This window comes from Myotis lucifugus, unplaced genomic scaffold (genome assembly GCF_000147115.1).
Source record: "Myotis lucifugus unplaced genomic scaffold, Myoluc2.0 scaffold_12, whole genome shotgun sequence".
Lineage (NCBI taxonomy): Eukaryota > Metazoa > Chordata > Mammalia > Chiroptera > Vespertilionidae > Myotis > Myotis lucifugus.
The window spans coordinates 5,495,935-5,503,383 of record NW_005871060.1 but is presented as its reverse complement, the minus strand read 5'-3'; the positions used below and the strand labels follow the sequence as shown (position 1 = coordinate 5,503,383).

General features: G+C 40.3%; 1 pseudogene; it reads right to left on the bottom strand.

Annotated features, from left to right (window-relative positions):
• Window positions 1–626: 626 nt before the first annotated feature.
• On the bottom strand, window positions 627–7,143 carry LOC102437760 (annotated as a pseudogene).
• Window positions 7,144–7,449: the final 306 nt, after the last annotated feature.

Genomic DNA, 7,449 nt, shown 5'->3' with positions numbered 1-7,449 from the left:
GGTACCAAAACTTGGCAGTTTCACAGTGATTTTCAAGTTATGCCCAATGGGGTGAGTGGAAGATGGAGGGCAGAAGCTCAGCTTCAGCAAAACATCCCTGCTATGGTTCCTTGTAAGACTGCAAGATTTTTGGAGAAAAAGAACTCCACTGCAGTTTTTTGCAAACTCCAACACTTATCTGTTGTGTCTATCACCTCTTTTCCATGCCACTGCCTTTGCCTCCTCAGTTAGGCCTTCACCATGTGCAACTTGAATTATGACAAAGGCCTACTCAGTGATGCCTCACCGGAGGTCTTCCTCCTTCCTGTTCCTGCTCCATTCTTTCATCAGAAAACCATTTGTTTCTTTTCTCTCTTCAAATTTTTGAATAAAGTACTGTTACCTTTGCATAGAAAGCAAAATGTCTACAATCTCTTTATTGCCAACCTGTCCAGCTCTTTTCCCACCCATCACTTCTTCCCCTATCAGTGTCCCACAATAATATTATAATATTATTTTCTTTATCATATTATGCTGTACTAATACAAAGCCCCTATCTCTATGCCTTTGTGCTTATTGATCCTTCTACCTGTCTTTGTGTGTCCTTCCTTTTTTTATTTATTTATTTTTTTTTAATTTTTTTTTTTCTTGAGGGAACTTTAATGAAGGCAAGGAAAAAAAAAAGTAGTACAAGAACAATTCAGAAGGGTTCTGTTCCAGGCAGTTTTGCCTTGTACAAGTAGAATGAGGTCATTGAGTCAGAGTTTTAAAGCTGGCATTATTTCAGGCATCATTCCAACCCCTTCACTTGACAGTAATGAATCTGAAGCCCAGAGGTTAAATGACTTGGTTCAAGGTCATACATTGAGAGTAAAGCCGTCGTTAGAACCCTGGTGTCCAAATCTCCTTCTACTACAATTCTACTACCATTGGGATGTTTATAAAAAAGAAAGGGAAAGTATAAAGGGTGATTTTTCCATAAATTAAATCAACTTTAAGAACCAGGCATATTTGGAAAGTCAGAAACTACTAACATTGTTAGAAAGAAAAGGGGTTTTACAAGCTGGTTAAATCTGAATAATAAAAAATATCCATATGTACAATATTGTAAAAAAGAGAAGGAAGATGGCATTCACGATTACTGAGCCGGCAGAGCCGGAGGCAGCTGCATGTGGGGGTAGACTGCATGGGCTGCCAGCTTTCCTGGGTTTGGAGGATGCGATACAGCTGCTTCAGCTGAGCAACGATGTTATCTTTGCTGTCTGGAGTCGAGATCTGCAGGCGGACACTGCCACTGTCAAAGCATCGTGTGAAATCACCAGTAAACATCTCGTAGATCATTCGAGCCACCACCGGAATAACCTGAACCAAGATGAGTTTCCTTTCCGGGGGTTTCCCGTCTGGCCATTCTTCTCCAAAGCATAAGTAGATCTCAAATGGCGGCTACTTCTCTATCTGTCCTTTCTGGTGGGCAATGAGATCACTAAGGAATGTTTCCAGACAAAAGAGTTTGACCTTCTTTTGCTTCTCAATCAGGTTGGGAGCAACAAGTGATGGGGCACATGGCCCCGACCAGTACACCTTGCACTGGCACAGCCTGATGGCATAAATGGCGTGACCGCTGACCTTCAGGATCAGTCCTCTGTCCATGACGTCTAGCAGCTTGCTGGTGAACAGCTTCTGCTTCTCATTGGTGATGTGCTCCGGACCTGGGAACTTGACCTGCTCCAGACTGACAGGACCCAAGAGCTCCTCCTGGTCAGGCATGGGACCCAGATCCCTATAGAAGAGCCGGCAGCCCTGGGGGTTGCTCACGGTCAAGGTCTGCACATACTCCTTCCCACGGTACTGAAACTTGATGTCCACGTCAGTAATTGGAAGAGAGCTGATCCACAGCCCTGGAGAGCTATAGAAAGGCTGTATAGGTGCCTGGGGTACTTCCATCTCCAGAGGTTCGGTTTTGGGCCACACTGCTTCAGGCCTGCAGTTGCCCACACTGCAGTTGCTTACACTACAGTTGCCCACACTGGCCGGTGCCATGGGAGAACGGCAGTCCTTGTTCCCGTGCTGGGACTTCTCCGGTGCAGGGCTGCAGGGCTGACTGGCAGCCATTTCTGTTTGCTCCACCCTGGTGATTCTCCTTCCTTTTTTTAAAACCCAACTCAAGCACCACCATCTCGGGGGGAGCCTTTGTACCAACCTGAGATAACCAAGAGGTGATTATGTTTTTGGAACCACATGCAAAATATAAATTTTCAGGAACTCCAAGTTCTCATCTTTCTATTTTTTAAAATAAAAGTTCTCATTTTTCTTTTCTTTTCTTTTTTCTTTTTTTTTTCCCCCAATGCTTTCAGTGTATGGATTTTTTGGCGTTCAGCTTTGAGGAAAATGAACATAACTTGGCCTTCATCATGTGTAACTTGGATTATGGATTAGAATAAACATAATCTAACCAATTATCATTTTTTTAAGTATAAGTCTGTGCCTTCAGGAGTTTATAGTCAAAGTGTGGAGCTAAATTATGAACTTTACCAGGACTTTCCAGAATGAATATACTTATCTTTGTCATCAGCCCACAAATTCAGAAAGACCTCTAATATTGGAGGCTGTACAATTTTTCCAGTTGGAGTCACTTGCCAAGTGACTCACTCCCTTGTGTTAGGTGTTTTGTGATGGAATATACTCTATCTCATTTAATTATCATGATTATTAATATCAAATATCTTTTCTATTATTCTAAAGAATAGAAAATTTGGGTATTAAAACAAAAATGTGAGATCTTTCATATTGAGAGTCTAGAATGATCAAGATAAAAGCAAGGCAGCCAGCTGAAACCGGTTTGGCTCAGTGGATAGAGCGTCAGCCTGCGGACTGAAGGGTTCCAGGTTCTATTCCGGTCAAGGGCATGTACCTGGGTTGCGGGCACATCCCCAGTGGGAGATGTGCAGGAGGCAGCTGATCGATGTTTCTCTCTCATCGATGTTTCTAACTCTCTATCTCTCTCGCTTCCTCTCTGTAAAAAAATCAATAAAATATATAAAAAAAGCAAGGCAGCCAAAACTAGTAGTGTAGTGAATACACCTGTAATATTTACAGTTACAGAATTAGCACTGAGTTTGTAATGCCTGCTCTCCTGAGGTTGTTTAGTTTCTCCAGGTGCAATGCTTGCAATTGTGTCCCTGCGACCAGAGAGAGGTGTGAGATGAATAAACATGATCTAACCAATTCTACATGTTTTTTTAAAACCCACTACAATTCCCAATTTTTAATACTTTAATAGTTGCTTTCTTGTTGACGTATTAACAGTTACAAAAGTACTATCTGAAGGTGGATGTAAATGAATACGATGCCTAGTCCCAGATCAATGCCTTCTATGTAGTCATCATTAATTGTGTCTTAACCTGACCTTTTATTTTGCAGTTTATGAGGCTTTTCTTTCTATAGTCAAAGGCCTTCCTGGTCTTGGTCCAGATCCAGAAAACTCTTGAACTCTGTGGATTTGTAGCGCATGCTTTAAAATACTGACGGTGCATGTTCTCTCCTCATGCGGTGTGATGTGACTGTTTCACCTCATGCCATCTGTGCCTGTGATTTTTTTCTTGCTGTTACCACTGGTTTATGCTGCATTTACAGAGTCACGTTGTGATGCATCAGCGATGTAATTGCCCCTTGGATGTCCACACTCTCCTCCTCACCCACCGCAGCTGCCTGCTCTAGTAGAACCCAGTGCAATCACCTAGTTCTTTTCCTCCTTGTGGTTTTAGCACCTAAAATTCAAAAGGAAATGCACCAAATATGACAGGAGGTTGATGAGCTAAAGGTAACTTTTCTCACAACAGCAATTTCACAAGGTACTTTGTTACCCACTTAGGAAGCTGCCCTTCGTAGCTGGAATGAGTATTTGTACAACTGTACTTAGGCATTAGACGTGTTAGACAATTTGCACTCTCTCCTAACTCCATCTAAGGAGGCATTGCCTCTTTATCTTTTTCTATGAGCCAAAACCTATATGGGTTATATTTCTAAACTTTCAAAAAGGGTTGAATATTTACTGCAAAAATGGTGAGATATGGTATACTGGAGTCAATATTATTTGCTTCTTTATCATAGAGCATCCCTCATTCCAACGCAAGATGGGAATTGTTTATTTGGGTATGCACTCCTCCTGTTTTGAGTCCATGGGGTCAGTATGGGATGATACCCCAAGATCCAGGGGCGACTCAGCCTTAAGTCAAATCATACAGCAAATTCTTCTTTTGATGGCAGTAAGTTCAGGGGTGGGCATATGATCTAAGCTCGTGAATTCAGAGCGAACCTCAGATCTGACTTACCCATTTGACATGGACCTGAAAAAAATATGAGGCAAGAACACTGCAGCTATCTTGTGATCAAATGGGACTATAAATGAAATCAATATGCCATATAGGGAACAGCAGAGAGAAAGCTAGTTCTGAGGATACAGTCTGAAATCGGAATGCAGCCCACCCTGAAGGGCCAACTCTCCCCAGACTTTCCACTAGTGTAAGCCAATACATGTCCTCTTCTGAACGTTTATTTAAGCCAGGTTGAGGTGGGCTTTCTGTCACTTGCAAAAGAAAGAGTCCTGTCGGACACTGACTGATACTCGGCGTTCAGTTTAAACATACAGGTAGTTGTCCATTGTCGGGGTGTTGAGCCCTGCATAATAAGCAAATACACTCCATGGGCTCTTCTGATAAGCTGCTCCTTATGTGAGAGGCATATATACCTCCAGTTCTTCTATTCACTATCCCTCTCTATTGGTCACTTACATTTAAATTTTACTTTCTTTTTTAAGGAGCATTTAATATTTTGAAATGATTTTCTTTACTAAAGCAACCACCAACTAGTTATTGTTTTGTTTTTACCAACTCATGCATTAACTTGGTTATCATAATTAATAGCACTTCACCTAAAAAACTATTCTTTCCAACTTCCAGTGGAGGCGCAAATTTCTCATCCAGCCCTGAGAGTTTCTGTCCTTTAGGTTATAATTGCGGGAAAGAGTCCAGTTCGCAGAAACACTAATTGATCCTTAATGAGGACAAAGATTATTTCGTCACACCATGTTGGAGCTAGACTTATTTTAAAATAGATTAGCTCGTTGCTTCTCTTCTGTTCTCTTTAGGAAACAACCAAGCAAATCATGTGTGGCACTTTTGTCCCTGTGATTTAATCTCAACCTCATTATACTGCTATTAGGCAAAAGCTGGTATAGTTTTAAATAAATGTCACTTACCATCAGAGCCTTTCTACATAGATAGTTCACTCACCCTTCAGTGATAAAGAATTAAGAATATTTCAGTAGTACTTATAAAAAAATTTTAAAGGGTACAATAGAAAAAAAAGGACATGTTGTTTGTTTCTCCTATAAAATTTCAAGCGATTTATATAGAAATAAAAAATGGTAATAGGAAGTATATTTATGAAATTTAAAGGTGAGAGTCATAGCTTCCCTCTGTTCTTCTATGAAAAAGTATTAAGATATTAATAATAAAGACTGCTTTCTCCCAATGGAGGAAATATTTGGCTACATTTAGATAGGCGCATGTTTCAGAATGTCTTTAAAGTGTAAAATAAACAAAACAACTTTTCTTAGAGGAAAGGTTATTTGATACAGTGCTGTTCCCCCTTCCATGCATATCCTCTTTAATGAGGTAATACTGTCTGTTCATTTCCTGTCTGGGGACTTTTTGCAGAGATAGATATATTCCGAGCATGTTTATTTACCAGCTACTATTTCTTTCTTCAATTCCCAGCGGGAATTTTTCCTACCCACACACTTTAATGAGGAGAAAAAGTGTTAAAAATACAACTATATCCTTTTTAACCATAAATAGAACCACTTGCTTTAGCTAACAACTTTTAATTTTTTATCAACTGGTTTTTCTAAATTTCTCTTCTAGATTTGAGCAAAGCAAAGGAAATTTCAGTTCCGTATCACAGCCTCTAACCATATGACAACATTTTATCACCAAAGTCCACGGGAAGAAAACTTTTTTTTTTGAGTAGGGTGGTTTTGTGTGTTACCTCTCTCCTCAGGAGTCCTTTTTCTTTTTTCTTTACCATTTCCCCAGCATCTTTTTTTTTTTAACCCTTCCAGTTTCCACACAATCCCAGAAAAATCCTTTGTTCACTGTCAGGTCAACAAGAAGCCAAATTAAAAACTAACAACTTTTGAATTTCAACAGCCAGACAAAGTGAATGTTGACTAAGAAGCAGAAAAAAAAAGAAAAGAAAAGGGGGAAAGACCCTAAGGAAAGAAAAGGCCAGCTGAGGGATTTGGAGGGCAGCAGCTCCAGAGGGGCCAGGCTGCCTCGTTTGATGTGGGAGGTCTGAGCACAACCTGCTGGGATGCTCTCTGGGACATCTCATTAACCGTGTCATCAAAGCCCCCTCAGGTCCAGCGAATCATAACATTATCTCTGACATTACCACACAGATACAAGGTTCCCGAGGCAGTCTATAAACATGCCTGTACTAACCAATTCATCGTGGCTTGACACCCCGGCAAGGGCTGGATGCCCTTTAGTGAGCTCCGTGAATTGCCCCAGTCATTCATCAAAGTTTCTTGGAGTGCATTTCACACAGCATTAAATTTAATTAAAGCAACATTGACTGCATTGTAATCCTCAGGAGGCTCTTTGTCAGACGGATCTGGAACACTTTCAGCTTAAAATATCTATTGTTTTCTTGGAGTTTTTCTTGGTTGTTGGGTTTGGAGTGTGAACTTTTTTTTTTTTTTAAAGGTTGGATATCCGGATCAGACTGAAGTGATGGTGACTTCCTTTTCATTACTTTTTCCTTTCTTTCTCACTTCATCTTCTGCTGCTGCTTCTTCCTCTTCTTCTTTCTTTAAATTTCCAAAATAAAAAAAAAAACTAAAAATTTGCTACCAAAGGAGTTTCAAGATAATGAATCACAATAAGTTAAGTAGCCTTGTGACCACAATAATGCCATCCACGCATGTTATTAAGAAAACACACACAGATGCATTCCTGCAGACACACTTACATCAATGGTGAAGGAGCCCAGCACAGACTTGGAAGGCTCCACGTCAGAAATAGCTTCCAAGGTGTTATTTAAAATCTGAATGTCATGCAGTTGGTGTCCTTGGTGATGTTTATTAGTAAAAAAGCCCTCCATTGGTGGGCTTCAGGAAAAATAAAGGAGTTTTCTTTTCATCAGCAAAGAAAATTTGATGTCATGGAGAGGAGAGCATATCCAAGAAAGTCAGTGAGCTATTCTAATACCCTTTAGTACTTGTATCATAACTGAGCTACTTATGGAGGATGTAGCTATGTGTGTGCGACACTGTGTATGAGTGTGAATACGATGTGGATTGGTTAGAGGGAAAGAGAGGAGGGAAAATAAAAAATAAAATGAAACTGGTGGGGAATTTCAGAGTATGCCTTTACCTCGTGACATTTGTAAGCTAGTTTTTGAAAAATA